Source organism: Halichoerus grypus, chromosome 4, assembly GCF_964656455.1.
Source record: "Halichoerus grypus chromosome 4, mHalGry1.hap1.1, whole genome shotgun sequence".
NCBI classification, from domain to species: domain Eukaryota; kingdom Metazoa; phylum Chordata; class Mammalia; order Carnivora; family Phocidae; genus Halichoerus; species Halichoerus grypus.
The window spans coordinates 178,959,053-178,975,925 of NC_135715.1; the positions used below are offsets into that span (position 1 = coordinate 178,959,053).

The 16,873-nt window shown below is 41.8% G+C and overlaps 1 protein-coding gene across 3 annotated transcripts in view; it reads left to right on the top strand.

The window, feature by feature from the left end:
- The first annotated feature begins 6,716 nt into the window (after positions 1-6,716).
- The window catches only part of ACSL3 (acyl-CoA synthetase long chain family member 3), a 71,113-nt gene continuing 60,956 nt past the window's right edge, over positions 6,717-16,873 (top strand). For 2 of the 3 annotated variants that reach the window (XM_078071364.1, XM_036098702.2), the window contains exon 1: positions 6,718-6,978. The gene's annotated coding sequence lies outside the window, so the exon portion shown is untranslated. Of the gene's footprint in view, positions 6,979-16,873 lie in introns of all 3 variants that reach the window. The other variant, XM_078071365.1, reaches the window with a different exon arrangement.

Genomic DNA, 16,873 nt, shown 5'->3' on the forward strand with positions numbered 1-16,873 from the left:
GAATCTCCGTCTGTCTCCCCGTCACACTGCCTCAGCGCTTTTGAGGTGTGGACTCCTGAACTCCACTTGAGGATCTCAGGGTGGAGCAAGTCAGGCAGGTCAGGCCAGAGCAGAGTGTTCTGGGCACGCAGATTGGGCAGGGAGGGACATGTAGTATCTCAGGAGGAAATGAGATTTTTGAGAAGAGAGAGAATTTCCAGTGAGCCAGGAGCCTGCAAGGGCCTCTAGCCGTCTTGTTGCCCCAGGGTCCTCAAACACCTACGCCAACGCCAATAGAAGCGACCTGTGGAATGGAGAGAGTCAAATTTGCTCTTTCTGATTTCTTTATAGCTCCTTATCAAGCTGTCCATGAGGACAGATAAACTCCCTTTAGTTTTGTAAGCCAATGAATTCCATTTGCTTAAGCAAGTTTAATTTCCATTTCCTATTCTCTGGAACCTAAAGAAGCCTAACCGACAAACCAACGGCACAAACAAAACACAGAAAATGGGACAAGTAATTTCGCTTGGGAGCTTCACAGAGCACTTGACATTTAAGTTAAATGCCTTAAATGACAAAGCAAGATCTAATGAACCTTTAGATGATAGGACTGTGTTCCTTGTTATATTTATTGATTCTGCAAACTGGACAGAATTTCTAAAAAGGCCAGGTCAAGTCCACGGGATACAAGAATGCGTTCCTAGTCTCTGGTAGCAGTGCTCTGGAGTGGAAAGACGATTTTCCTGCCAAAAATATTAGCTGTTTCCTCATTAGGGCTTAAGTGTCACCTCCCAAGAGTTGTCTTCCCTGACCTCTCCATGCAAAAGTGTCTGTTCCTCCTTTCTTCCAGTTATCCCACAAAGCTCTGAAGAGCACCTTTGACTCTGTAATTATTTTGTTTACTATTTTTATTTATTTATGGTAATGATCCTATCTTAGAATATAAGCTCCTTAAGGGTCAGGATGTTTTCTGTCTTGGTAAGTGCTATCTTTGCAGCATCTAGCACAGTACCTGTCATCTGGTGGCACGTAAATATCTGTTGAACTAATGTTCAATTAATTAGAGCATTGAATCCCAGCCTTGCTTCCAAATATTTTATAATGATATAAAGAAACTATAGCAGGGTCAGAGAAGAGAAGCCAAAAGGATGAAAGGAATGAGAAGTAAGTTCAGTAAGGAATTGCAAAAAAAAATTAAGACAGATGGTTCCCAAGAAGAGAAGGCTCAGGGATTATTTATTCATTTCACAATTGTATGAAACCTCTTTATCAGAAAAATGTAGAACCATTGCTCCTGATTGTCACAAACTTCTAAATCAAAGGCGGAAACAAACAGAAGCACTTTTGTTGGTCCTAGGAAGAACTTGAGCAACATCAGGTTAAAGGTGTGTATTTCAGTGCTCACCATATTGTGCTTTCCATCAGTTGCCCCACCCCTATCAAGGGGGCTGACTGTAAGTTGCTTACCCAATAACTGTTCTTCCCTTCATGGTTAGTAAAAGAATCATGATTTCATATAGATGGTAATGTGTGCTTCTAGGAAATTTCATATTCCAGTCTTTCTGGTCAATGGGATGTAAGGTGAGATGTGTGGGAAAAACAATTTCACAATTCTTTTTATTGCCTAAAGAGAATTACTGGGAGTTGCGTGCCTTTTACATTCTTCTTTTCTTCCTTCCTGTTGCTTGGAAAGTAGATGTGATGGCTGGAGCTCCAGCAGCTATTTTGTATTTTATGACCTTGAGCATGGAAGTCACACATGAAAAAGCCACACATGAGGAATAGCAGAAAGAGAGAAATATCTTGGGTTCCTGATGATTTCATGGAGTTGCCATTCTCCTTTTATGTGGAATTAAAGTCCTTGTATGCTTCAGCCACTATTATTTTGCATTCTCAGTTACATGTAGCCAAACTTAATTCCAACTGCTATTTCTCAGTTATCTCTTTTTAATCAAATACATCAAGTCTCTATTCCAAAATACCTTTAAAAAATAATAGAAAACCAACTGTTCTGGAAAGTTTACTATAACTGCCTGAATTCAGAGTTCTTTACATCTATAAAATGGAAAGGAGATTCAAGAGAATTGACAAATTACAGAAAAAGTTTAATAAAGATAATATAGAAGACTATCTATGCAGAGACATCCACATAGAGCGCAGTCAAGCCCAACAATGTATTTGAAGAGACTTTTAGACATATACAAATGTGTAGCTAAGAAGTGTTCACTGCCTTAACTGGAAATTATCATTAATCAAAATGAGCTAGGAATGAGAGAGTATGTGTTGTTACTTTAAAAAGCTAATTAATTTTAGCCTATTTTAATGGAATTCTGGTGAGTAAGGGCTGGGAATAGATTCTTTCAGTGTATTTTACAATTGTCAGGCCCCCATTAAAGTTTAGGTATTATGTTTTGTCCCCCAAATGATGAAGAATGGAGAAGAACAATAAAAATGGTAAAAGGGATAGAAGATAGGGCATTTGGGGAAAAAAAAAAAAAAAGATTGTTCGGCCTGGAAAAGAAAAAGTAAAAGAGGGCTTTAAAGTATCTCATGAATAACGGCCAACTCGAAAACATCCAACAGTACCTTTTATAGTTTTGTTATAGGGTTATCACAAGGAAAGTAGTAGGTTCTTAATCACTAAAGTGAAACAAAATTAAATTAGCTTACACTGAAGAAAGAATGTACTGATAGTGTTGATGCCGTCCAGTGTCACTGAGGACACAGACATTAAAAATCTCAATCCCTAGAGATCTTTACAGGCTAGAGTGGGTATGAGGGTATCCCACTGTGATACCTCACCCCATGATTACCATGCACATTCCTCCTGCATCTGATGTCTGTGTTGCAAAGAAGTGCTTCTAGAAAGACAGGACCACAGGATTTGGACACACAGGACCTTTTAGAATTTTCTTGATTCTTTCCTTAAAATTCAGTAACTGGAAAATTCCTTGAAATACATTCCAGTTTTTTTTTTTAACAAAAGGCTAAATGGCAGACAATTGATTGCCCACCTGTAGCAGATGCTGTTGGTGCTCTGCACATATCATATCATTCATATGTTCAGTGTATGCTGATGACACCCGTGAATCTCCACCCCAGGGCTTTCTCCCTACCCGTGTGTAGGGCAGTTATTTGTCTTTGCTGGGGCTAATACAAAATCTGGGTATGGATTTGCCAATCTTGCCCACTGAGTCTTGGCAGTAGCACAGTCTGAGAGCTCAGAGAGTGTCTGATTGCCATCGTGGAATCTTGCATAACATTGTTCTGCCATCAAGGGACTCATTTTATGGCAGAGTAGCAATGATGGGCCTGTGACTATAGGATCCATGGGTCCTGTCATAATACTTCATTCCCCGATAAGTACTGCCTGATCAAACTCTTTTTTTTTTTTTTTAAAGTAAACTTTACACTAAATGTGGGTCTTGAACTCATGACCCTGAGATCAAGAGTTGTATGCTCTACCCACTGAGCCAGCCAGGTACCCCCTGCCCGATAAAACTCTTAAACGTCTCTTAAAGGCGGTGCTTAAGAGCCAGCTTGAGGATGATCGTCTTTTGGAGTGGGGCCCTGTCCTTCAAAACGCCCTTCATATAGTTTGAACGAGAGGACAAACAATGTTGTGTTTCCAGTTGCTAGACGATCCTCTCCCAGCCTTAGTAGACGATGTATGAGTGAGCTAAGTTTATCAGGGCAATTTCATTTGTTAGTGACTGGTTTAGGGGAAGTGGGCTGAGTGCATCTTAGAAAGATGGAGCTCCACGAGAAACACATACTGACACGTAGGGGAAGCTGCCGTTCCCTTCTGGGTTTGGAAGTATTGTGTAAACATAATGCTCGGAACCGTGGCAGCCATCTTGTAACCATGAAGGGAGAGAACATAAATGCTGAGCATGGCTGGGCGAAGAGACAGAAGGAGCTAGTTTCTCACGATAACACCAGTGAGCCTTTGAAGCAACCCTGGAATTGCCTTTCTCTGGGCATTTTAAGAGAGATAACAGATGGTTTTACTGTTTGAGCACTTTTAGTCAGAGATGGGTACTTTCAGGTGATAGCTGTAGCAGACACTGCCGATTAGGCTTTCTTTCTCACATTTATTCCTTCCCCTGACTGCCCTGCCTTCCATTAGAGAGGCAGGCCAAAACTGCAAACACTTTCCCAGCGTCCCTTGCAGCTAGGATGTGAACATGTGACCCAATTCCGACCAATAGGACTTCAGGATCAGTCTGTAGCCAGTCATCTGAGAAAGGATTTCCTGCTTAATAAGAAGTGTCATTAGGAAACATGCCCCTAGTTTCTGGCCAGATGCTGTTGTGTCTTCATGTGACACCTGAAACCGCGGCTGCCATCTGTGACTAAGATGGCTTAAGGATGAAGCAGATATGCTGAGACGGAGTGAAAGATGGTCAAAGCTCAGATCCTCAGTCACATGGCAGTCTCTGGATCCATCTTGGACTTGCCCTGAGTTATCTTGAGTTACCTTTATGTGAGGCAAATAAATGCCATAGTTTTCTGTTGAGTGTTTTGCTCTTTGAAGTCAGAACCGTTTTGACTCAAGCATAGAGTATCTTCTGCTACCTCCGCTCCCCCACTCCTCAATTCCCAGAAATGAAAGAACAAAAAGGTTTCTGTTAAACTTTTGAACACTGGCTGGCCCTGGTTTTACATTATAATGATTATGGAAAATGTTAGCAGTAGTTTGCCACACGGTCACAGACTATTTCTGCGACCCTTCACATAAAACAGATCATTAAGTGTTCTTGAGAATTACAAAGACATCTCCCTGAATTCCCCTGTAATTTGGTAAAATAACAAAACTATAAAAGGTACTGTTGGATGTTTTCGAGTTGGCCGTTATAGTTTCTGAATTGAGTTTTTCTAAAAAGAGGGAAAGTGAAGCCAAATTCCATAACTCTCAAACGCTCTAAATAAAAATAAAAATATACTGAAAACTTTTCTAAAAGAAAAGCAACTGTGCATGTACTATTTTTTAAAAAGCAAAACTTCTAGAGACTAGAAAAATTATATTTCTGTTTAGCCTAACAAGAGGAGAATTTAGAATTTTAATGGCAAGGAATATTTTCTTTTAAAAATGTCATATATATGTATGTATATACGCACATATTTTATGATATAGAAAGAGATAATGAAGATGTTAAGATGTTGCTGGAATTCTATTAGTTTGCTTTGTGCTTATTGATGGGAAAAAAGGTTTAATATTGGTTTTCCTAAAATATATATATACATATATATTTATATTTGCTTTCCTCACTTGGAAATTACTTATTTTCCTAGAGGCTTTTCCTGGTTTTGGAACTACCCCTTCTACTATACTTCCCTCTGCATGCAGAAAAATGGTGATCTTTTTAGATAATTCTGCATTCCATTAGTCTTCAGGGTCTATCCTTTGATAGCATCTCTATAGATTAGCAGCAACTGAACACATTTTCTAGTGGAAAAACAGGTTGCCTGAGTCAGGTATCCATTCCTTTAGGTCGCTAAATTGGCCTGGGGCCCAACGTGAGTGAGCTTTCTTTGCTCTGTGCATCATCACTCCACCTAGTTCAAGTTCAGACGCCTTCCCTGATTTTAGAAATTCTCTTGGGAAGGGTGCCCTTGCTTTTAGCCTGAGGCTGGCTCAGAAACGTCACCTTTCACCTACTTAAAGAAAAGTTTTGCATGGCAGGGAGATTTACTATTCAAGTAGCTATTTCTAGCTCCACTGCTTAAAAAAAAAAGAAGAGAGAGAGGAAAAAAAAAAAAAAGAAAGAAAACCCAAACTCTCCAAATCAGTTTCATTTCCTGTGGTATCAAATCTGACTTAATGTTGTAACTTTGTTCACAGACCAACTAAATATTTCGTTGGGTTAAAAAAAAAAAAAAAAGCCCAACCCTCCTACCACTGGAGTAATGAAAGTCGTCTTTTTTATGGAGCACTGCAGTTGTTTGAGTCATTTGTGTTATGGTTTGCATTTGATTGCTTGTGGGGAGGCAGTGTACATTGCACTCATGTCTTTTTTCCTTTTGTAGTGTTTAAAATGAGATAAACTCTTTCAAATACAGAAACACTTCTAGATTCAAAAGAAGAATGTCTAAAAACAGTAGTTTGGAGTAAACTTTAGCCTTTGAAAACAAATATCAATCTTGTATGAATAGTGCGTGTATTTAAAGAAGATGGGTTATTTGCTGGGTTAAGTGACGCCAAAGCAAGAGAAATAATAGAGGGATTTGCTTTGAATCTTTGAGCCCCTCTCGATTCGGGTATTTCCGAAAATCATTTTATTTTACAGAATTTGACAACAATGTGTGCAAGGACAGGATCAATGATCCACTTAAGGATGAAAATAATATGCGTATTATTTCATGATCTATGTTAAGATTTAAACACTACAGCAGTAACTGCGTTTCTTGTTATTTTTTGGGTAGGCGGGAGGGGCGGTCTTCCTCCCCCCCCCCCCACGACCCTCCAGCCCTCTGCCCACGTCGCGGCCGCCGAGCCCGCCTCCCCTCCCCCAGCCGCCGCTGTCCGATCCCTCCCGCCGGCCAGGTCCCCACCCCGCGCCGGTGGCGGCTGGGTCCCGTCCGCGGCTGCTCCGCGAATGACCCGTAGTAACCCCGTCCCGCCCCTGGCCGACCGCGCCGCGCTCCCCGGCCGGAATTCGATAGGCCCAGCCCCGCACGCGCCACCGCCCGCGGGCCAATGGGCGGCGGCCTCGCTGCATATGCAACGAGCGCCGGCCGGGGGTGCGCGTCCCGGGCGGTTCGGCTCAACAGACGCTGGTCTGCCGGCGCCGGCTTGCGTCGCTGCGGTTGTCTCCGCGGCCGGGGCTGGGACGAGGCGGCGGCAGCGGCAGGGACAGCAGACGGTCGCCCCCTTGCAGTGCGGCCGCGGCGCCTGCGCCAGGGTCCCCAGGAGGCGGCACGGGGCGTGAATGCTCTGGGGGCGCAGCCAGGCCTGCGTGGGCCCGAGGCTGGAGGAACCGGGGCTCCGGCGTCGCGGTGAGTGCGGTGCCCGTTGTGGGAGCGGCGGGGGTCGGTCGGCGGCGCGGCGTCGGCGTGCGGCGCGGCGTCGGCGTGCGGCGGGGCTGGGCCCGAGGGCCGCCCCGACTTGGGGGCCGGATGTGGCCGCGGAGCCAGGCCCCGGGCATGTGCGCGCCGGGGGTCGCGTGGCGGCCCGCTGCCTGAGGGGAAACACCCGGGCAGGGTGGGAGGCGCTGCAGTGGGGTCCGGGAAGCGGGTGACGTGCGGCCTGGGCCGAAGGGCCCACGTGAGCGGGGGGAACGACAGCCCGGGCGGCCGCGCATTCCGGGGGAGGAAGGGTGCCCCGGGTCCCTCCCGGCGCTTGTGGGGGCGGACGGGGTGGGGGGCTGGCATCTTTCTTCGGGTGGGCCTTGACGCGGTCCCTGCGAGGAAACTGAGCCCTGCGGTTCCGGGAACCCCTGCCGGAGGGACCGGCGGGGGTGTCTGTTGCTGCCGGCTGTGGGGAGAAATTGGGTGGGTGAGCAGGGTCGACCTTGATATTTGTTGTGGCCACGATCCGATTGACCGATGGTTGGGGTTGCGAGCTGCAGGTTTACTTATCCGTAAGTGCGTTTTCATACATCAGTAATAGAATGTGTAACGCTGAGGTAGTGCTCACTATCAGCAGTCCTGCGGGGGAGGAATTATCACGCCCGCTTCCTAGCTGAGCATCCTGAGACACAGACCTCTAACTGGTTTATCCAGTCTGGATTTAGAAAATGTGCTCTAAGCTATTGTATATATGACCCCTCAAAAATAGAAAGGGTAGAACAACATCTTTAAAATTATATGGAAGCTAGAGGAAGAATAGGCCTTGTGAAAGCGATCACAGCTGAATACAGTGACAAATAGTGGACGTTTACTGAGACTTTATTACATGCCAGGCACCGTACTGAGTGCTTTATGCATGGTACCTTCACACAGTTAACAGCCCTCTAGGTGATGCTTATTCCCATTTTACAGCTGGAGGAACTGCAGTTTGGACACATTAACTTGCCCCAGATCACAGCAAGTAAGAGAAGCCGGGATTCAGACACGTTTGTCTGAAAACCCAGAGCTCTTGCATCTAACCACTATATTATGCTGCCTCTCCTTGGTGGTTGGCTGAATAGTTGCCACTGTGAATTTTTTGGGGGGGTGAGGTGGGCCAGGAGAGCTGTAGTTTGATGATCTTCATTTATGATTATCACAACCTTTTTTATTTCCCCAGATTAGTCCTGGGAGCTGAAGGTTGTTGCTGAGTTGCTCCAAAAGTGTATAAGGTTATTGAGGGGAAGAGGTGTCGAGAGATGGTAGTCATTTGCATAGACTTTATTCTTTGGTTTTCTGGCATCATCTTCTGCAGTTCTTACCCTGAGGGATGACGAAGACTTCTGTAGCCACTGTGGCATGTTCTTTGGACTTTTCAAGATGCCTTTTACAAGAAGGGTCAAGGTGACAAGTCACCTGGTGACTTGGATTTGTTAAGATATTTGGACAGGATTTAAAGCTGAAATATTCTTTGAGTCTAAAATGTCCTTCTTGAAGGAAAGAAAGGAAGGAAAGAAGGAAGGAAAAAGGGTTGAAAGAAATGAAGGATGGATAAATTATGAGCGGAAAATCGTACTGTGTCTGGTTGGGGGTGGGTGTCAGATCTTAAAGCCTCAGGATCTTTCTCATTGCTTATGTGTTTCCCTGCTGTCTGGTTCTGCTTAAATGACTATTTCCATTCCTCATTCAATTAATTGCTCAGCCAGAGCCTTTTAACTCATGTTATATTTTAGGTACCATGTAAGGCGCTGGAAATATAGCGTTGAACAGAATTGATGTGATCCTTGCCCTCATGGAGGAAACAGATACGAAGCAAATCATACAGATAAATATGTAATTACAAATTATGAGGAGTGCAGTGAAGGAAAAGTGTGTGAAGGAAGATTATAATGAGGATTGTGATTTAGATGGAAATTAGGGAGTTTTTTGAATTGATCTGGTGAGGTTTTACAATCTTGCATTCTGAGTCTAATTAAATATACCTAATGCAAGAGTTTGAGAACTTTTGAACAGTAATGTTCTTTTCATTCCATGGTGTCTGATCTTACCCAGAATATCACTCTAGCTCACGTTACAAGATAGAAAAACGAGATAAGGAACTTTTAGAAGCAGTCATTCCGCCTTACAGCTTAACTGTTCTGTAACACTTAAATTTTCCCCTCTCAACGTGAACATTTGGGAACCAAAGATCTTTATGTGAGCTTGGGACTTGATAGGATTTGGATGTTTTCAGGAAAGCCAGGCCAAAAAGGTGACAGGTTTTCCTAACTTGAGATAAGTAGCATCATAATTATCAAAGGTATCCCAGGTAGTTAAGACTTAACTTAAAATTCTCACCTCTTAGGAGACAAAATGATTATGTGGTTTGGGAAATACAAGCTGTTAAGTACATGAATATTTCAGTTGAATGTGTATTAAGCCAATACAAATAATTCATTGCAATACATTTACTGAATGCCATCTGCATGCAAAGCACTGCTAGGTGTACCATGTGGAATAAATAAAAAGGTGAATTTGACAAAGTCCTGGTTTTCAAGGAGGTTTAAATTTAATGAATACTAATAATCAGATTTAAGTTGCACCCCTCCCCCCCACCTTTTCAAAATACTCTAATGTTAACCCATTTGATCCTCTTAGGAGCCTTATATCACCAGCAGAGATATTGAGAAAAAGGAAATTTGGAGGTAAAATTACCAGACATGGTGATTAATAGTTGGGAGAAGATGTCCAGTGATCACTAGTTTACCATCTTGGAGCCATTGGTATAGAGGTGGTACTCCTGGGCTTGGGTGAGATTGCCTGTGGAGAGACTAGAATGAGAACAGGTGGAGGCCTGGGATGGAGCTCAGTAGAGGGGGCTGAGCTTGGCAAAGGAGATGGGAGGGAGGAGTGGCCAGGGAACCTCGCTCAAGTGGGAGCCATAGCTGGAGTGGTGTCCCTGCAGCCAGTGGGGGAGCTCCTGTGAGAGAGAAATTGAGTAACGTCCTATGGATTTAGCTACTCCGAGGTGATGGGTGCCCTTTTGCAGATGCTGTTGATGGGGTGGGAAGCGGAAGCAAGTAGAAGGTGAAGAAAATGGAGATAGCAAGAATAGGAAACTTTATAAGAGTCTTGATTTTTATCACTTAAGTTTAAATGCTGATGGGAAGGTGTTTGTTGAAAGGGAGAGGTTGAATACAGATCAGTGAAGTGTTTGCTTATTTTTGCAGAGTTCTGAGAAGATGGAAGGGGGTGGGATCCAAGTGAGGCCTGTACCTTAGCTGGGAGGAGGGACACCTCTTCTGTAGTAACCCAAGACAGCCCTGTAACTGATCGGACACTAATGAGTACTTGATCTTGGAGCCCTGGCCCTGTTCAAAAAATTGCCAAGAACTGTTAAGTTCCAGAAAATTAGCTTAATTTTCGCTGACTGATACGGTCTTTATAGAACCTCACTATAGAAGCAGTGTGTGAAATTGATTTAATATGTGATTTAGTTTTGATTTCATCCACCTTAATAGGGTATATACTTTTATCTGGCTTGTGATTATTGTTTCTCTCCTGAAAAAGGAGACCTTATAAACATTAAATCTTGTGATTTCTTCTACATGCTATTTTTAGTTTCATAAGAAACAGTTTTTAGACTACTTCTGTTTTCCTGACATTTTAAATGACTTAATTCTTCTTATTTAAAAGTTTAGCTTCTGGGGTGACTGGGCGGCTCAGTCAGTTAAGCGTCTGCCTTCGGCACAGGTCATAATTCCAGGGTCCTGGGATCAAGCTCCGCATATGGCTCCCTGCTGGGGGGGGGGGGCTGCTTCTCCCTCACCCTCTGCCGTTCCCCCTGCTTGTGCTCTCTCTCTCTCTCTCTGTCAAATAAACAAATAAATAAAATCTTTAAAAAAAAAATAAAAGTTTAGCTTCTGTCTTTACTGGAATATCTTTACTTACATACTTCTAATATTTCCCACTCTGAGGGATAAAGAATTGGTGGATGATTCAGTGGGTTCAACTGATCTGCTAATTCTGAAATAGAACTGAAGATACCTAAATAACCTTTTGGATAAGCGACCTCCAATTACAGGTTTCTACTTGCCTTTCTTGTATTTGTTATAAGATATATAGGGAGACTGCTTTATTCATTCATATATTTAATGCCTATCTTGCAAGACACTGGGAATTTGAAAATGATTGATAGTCTCTGTTCTCAGAGAGCTCTTCATGGTTCATGAAAGGAAGGAGTTGTATGGACATTATATGGTATGGACCTTATAAAAGAAGGTGTGAGGGCAGATGTACTGCAGTATGGTATAATCCTTACAGCAGGGGAGGAAGAGGGGGAGACTTTTGCAGTGGAGGGGATGGCCTGGTTTTCCAAGATGAATTGGGCTGACAGGGTGACAGGGAGCCAGGGCATAGAAAATTTTATCTTGAATTTGGTCCAGGTGTGTATGTCTACAAATATGTACACATTGGAGATATTATAATATCAAAGAATATTAGAAAAATAAAAGGGTTATCTTGCTATCCTAAACATTGCCCAAGAGGTGAAAAGCTGTCCATTTTTCTGTATTGTCATGGTCAGCTTTTCTATCCCCTACTTGACTTAGAAAGTAACCACAATTACACTTTTCTGGTACAAAGCCTTGTTTTTCTTCTTCAAAACAATTGGTCTTTGGAATAAGGCTAAGAGCCAACACCTTTACAGTACTTCTTGGTCAGGCGCTGCTCCTACTTTCTTCTCACTTTTAATAGATGGGGATATAGATTTGTTTTTTTAATCATTCTTCACAGATGAGGCAGTTGAGGCACAGGGGATCTAACGTGACTTGCCTTTGTGTGTGCTGGATCTCACCTCAGGTAGTTTGGTTCCAGAGTCCATGTTCTTAGCCTGGGCACTGCACCTCCTGTGGGGTGACAGGCTTGCAGTTCTTACCTCTGAACACAGTTGTATCAGGAAAGGAGCTGTGATGACATTTAGGGACAATGTTTATCGTTTTTTTTAAAAAAGATTTTATTTATTTGTCAGAGAGAGAGCACAAGCAGGGGGAGTGGCAGGCAGAGGGAGAGGAAGAAGCAGGCTCCCCATTGAGCAGGGAGCCCGATGCTGGGCTCCATCCCAGGACCCCAGGACCATGAGACGCTCAATCATCTGAGCCACCCAGGCATCCCAGTGTTTATCTGTTTTAATTACACATTGTTTACTGCCCCCAAAAAGCCCTCTTCTTACAGGGGGGACATAAATAAAGAGTAACAACCTAAGTTGAGGGAGTTTGAGTTTACTTGTACTTGAATGGGACTACTTAAGGATATATCCTCCTTTAACATTCCTTCAGAGATCATGATCATTGCCCTTTTAGAATTTTTTGGATTGGGAGTATAAAGCAATTTGGGATGCTATAATCTAATAACATTTTCTTCCTTTTCCTTCTTTTAAAAAGACATGCTTTCTGTATGTCTGAAAAGTATTTCATAATATTTAATCCAGTTAAACCCACTCCCTTCCCCCAAATTCTCCAGTTAACCACTAATCTGAATTTGGTGATCTGAATTTTATTATTTGTAGTCATTTCTCTACAGTTTTATTATCCCCAGGCAGTGTATAGTGTTGTTTTATGTGTTTTTAAACTTCAAATAGTATTGTATGATTGTGCAACATAGTTTTTTTTCACTCGTTATCACTTAATCATTGTGGTTTCATCAATTGAGTTTTATAAAGTGGGTATTCACATGTCTGTTTAGCTCATTTATTTTTGCTGTGACATGATATGACATTTTAGGACTAGACCACATTTTATTTCCTCTTTGCTCTGTTGGTAGACCCTTATGTTGTTTCCTTTTTTTTTTTGTTATTATGAATATTAGCATAAGTATTCCTAAACACCATTCCTTGTCTAATTCCATTTTTGACACTGTAGTCCTTCCTGTGCTCCTTTTTCTTTGTTCTGTACATTCCTAACTCAGGTTCCTCTAATCTTGTCATTATTTGACTTAAGGTATTTCTGTCTGTCATAGTTGTACGAAACCACAGTGGGTGCTTTTCTTCTAAAGTTCTCTTTAGTAACTTTTCTTTTAATTAACCTTGTTTGACTTTTTCTTTTTTTTTGTTCTTAGGCAATTTTGCAGACACATACCTAGTATCCTCTCACTTTAAATTCCATAAATGACTGTAGGGATAATTAACATGTGTCCTTCCTCTTGGGAAATTTTTGTCAGTCTATTTTTGATTTAGCCAGTTCTGTATTTTAGTGTGTATTTAATAATTTTTCTCTAAAATGTGTCTGTTTCCATTGTAATTTGGTGAGTAGGAATATGGACTTGGAGTTAAGATTGCTTGGATTTGAGTCCTGGATTTACTTCTTGATAGCTGTGTGACCTTGGGCAGTTTGTTTAGCATCTGTGACTCCGTTTCTTCTATAAAATAGAGATCATAATGGAATCTACCTGTAGATTGTTATAAGGGTTTATATGTGGTTAGTGCCTGCCCTTAGTCAACGATCAATAAATATTAACTAATGCTAATTTTGGAGTATGCAATATATTCTTTCTAAGTCTGTCCACTTTTTATTATTGCCTTCTCTTCTGAAGCAGCATTAATATTTTTACATATACAAATATCTTTACATATACTTCAAAGAAATGTCTGATGTATTGTAAGGTCTTATTAATGGAGATTGGGAAGAGATTGTAAGTTGTAGAAAATGGAGGGACATTAACCAGTTCATTATATTTTAACGTCAGTACTTTAGGATTTATCTTGTGCTTTAATTTTCTGGAAATATTTATAAAGCACATTGAAAGTAGGTTGACATGGTGTACTTCTCATTGAAGTAACTTAAGAGTTTCCACTTTTTTTTTTTTTTTTTTTTTAAGGTGATTTTATTAAATCATTGGGACAAAACCTGTGGGCAGAAAGGTGCTGCTGAGAGTACCTTTTTTTTTTTTTTTTTTTTGGTTGTTGTTAAGACTTTATTTATTAATTGTCAGGGAGAAAGAGAGAGAGTGGCAGGCAGAGGGAGAAGCGGGCGATGTGGGGCTGGATCCCAGGATCCTGGGATCATGACCTGAGCTGAAGGCAGACGCTTAACCAACCGAGCCACCCAGGTGTCCCTCTTGTTTTAAATACCTTTTGTAATAGGATCATAATGATGATTCAGATAGCATTTTTAAATAACACTGATTATCCTGTATCATCAACTCTCTGCTGTTGAGTGGAGAAGGAATCATTGCCAACCATATTTAAAAACTTGCTGTGTAAATTTGAGATGGTTCCTTAACCTTTCTAACCCTTTCGTTTCAGTTTCTTTAACATAAATATTTTAATTCTCACCTCACGAAGTTATGAGCACTGAGGGAGACAACAGATGGTGGTTCAGGGTACATAGGTGACTTCCTGTGTTGGTTGCTTGCCTTATTTCTCTGCCTCCTTCTGTCTTCTCTCTTTTTTCCCAGTTTTCTTCTTTGTTCTTCCTTTCTTCCTCCTTCCTTTTTCTCTTCTTTAATTGAAAAATCTGCACATATTTAATGTATACAATTTAAGTTTGTACATGCATACACCTGTGTAACCATCACCACAGTCAAGGTAATTGACATGTTTATCACTTCCAAAAATTTCCTTGTGCCTCTTTGTTTTTTGTTTTGTTATGTTCTTCTCTGTCCTTCAGAAGCAGTTTTTTTTTTTTTTTTTGGTAAGCAGTAACAAGGTATTCTGAATCCAGTGTGTGAGGGAACCCATCATATGATAAAAGTACATCATTTTTTAAAAAAGATTTTATTGGGTGGCTCAGTTGTTAAGTGTCTGCCTTCGGCTCAGGTCATGGCCCCAGGGTCCTGGGATTGAGTCCTGCATCAGGCTCCCTGCTCAGCAGGAAGCCTGCTTCTCCCTCTCCCACTCCCCCTGCTTGTGTTCCCTCTCTCACTGTGTCTCTGTCAAGTAAATACATAAAATCTTTTTTTTTTTTTAAAGATTTTATTTGAGAGAGAGAGACTGAGAGAGCACATGAGAGGTGGGAGGGTCGGGAGGGTCGGGAGGGTCAGAGGGAGAAGCAGACTCCCTGCCGAGCAGGGAGCCCGATGCGGGACTCGATCCCGGGACTCCAGGATCATGACCTGAGCCGAAGGCAGTCGCTTAACCAACTGAGCCACCCAGGCGCCCGAAATAAATAAAATCTTAAAAAAAAAAAAGAAAATACAAAGATCTTTAAAAAAAAAAAGATTTTATTTATTAGAGAGAGCGAGTGAGCAGGGGCAGAGGGAGAGGGAGAAGCAGACTCCCCGCTGAACAGGGAGCCTGATGCAGGGCTGACCCTGAGATCATGACCTGAGTTGAAGGCAGATGCTTAACCTACTGAGCCACCCAGGCACCCCAAAAGTTACATCATTTAAGGGGGAATAGGAAATTCTAATTTCTTAAGGACAAGAATGTTGAGTCTATAGGAAGATACATACAAGATGTGGTTAATGTTGAGTGAGCAATACAGAGGACAGAATGGTCATGTTTGGCCAGGGTAACCAGGGAAAGGTCAGCTGAGCGAAAGGAGACATGAGCTGGATTTGAAGAAAGAGTTGTGTTTGAGGAAGGTACACGAATGAGATGTCCAGGGCAGTTGGGGAAGAGCGGGCCTGGCAGATAAAATTGAGGCATCGACTGGTTTGGGGGTCTAGGGAAGCTGTGAGGATAAATCATATCCCAGAGGGCAAGCAAAAAAACAGGCATGGAGAACAGAAACAGTTAAGAACTTGTATAAACTCATTTATTTATTGATTCCTTCAATTCAGAAGGTAGTTGTTGAATGCATGGATGGTTCTAGGAGTGGGAAGGGAGACTGAGCAGCCAGCAAGTGAAGAGAACCATCTGGGTTCTGAGTTGTTACTGGGAAGAGCATTAGGGGATCTGGCCCAAGTTGTTTCCAACCCTGTCACCATGACTGTTGGTTGGCACTGCCCATGTCGTGCCTGGCATTGTGGCATTCTCCACACCATTTAGCCTTTCTGGAGTTTGGTTTCCTTGTCTGTGGACCTTTCTTGCTCAGTAGTGTTAGATCTGCTTCTCCATCAGTGTTCTTTTTCTTTTACCTTTCTTTCCACTTCTTTTTACTTGCCTCAGGATTTTTGTTATCTGTGCCATATTTCTCTTACGTTTCTTTGAAACTTTATTAGTTAGCTTCGTGCATTTCCCTCTGTTCATTTTATGTTTACTACTTGGAATTCACTGGGGTATTTGCATGGGTTTTATTAGATACTAACTATACTGCTGAAATAGATAGTTCTTAACCTTTTGAATATTATTTTAGTTCTAAATTGATTTTGTAGATATGTAACAGCTCATTTTTCTGCATTGATGTTTCTGGGTTGTAAAATACTCAATATCATCTTTGCCAACATTATAAAAAGTTCTCCTTCAACCACAGAAGTTTATTTTTATTCATTTTACTTTCATCAGGCTTGCAGTAATCCTCATTCTGGATCTTGACTTTGGATTTTTTACTGTAACACTAACACAACCAGAAATTCCTCTCTTCCCATTTGAGACTGACTTGATCCCTGGACTTAATCTCTGCTTTCTAAGTTGAAATATGGAGTTTATTTTAGTTCCATAGAAGATCAGAGTGAACTACAATTAATTAATCTTAGAACTGTATATGGCATCATTTTAATGTAAACAGGATTCACATTAATTGAAATTATACCACATGGTCATTACATACATTGGTCATTATTTTTTTTTTTACATATCCATAGTGAATATTTTCCTGAGTCATTTTCCTTTTGTATTGTAACTTTCCATATTGCTAGTGTGAGAGTCTAAGAATTTGTATTCATCATTTACCCTGAAACTAGGCCTATCTTTTGTAGACTGATGCTT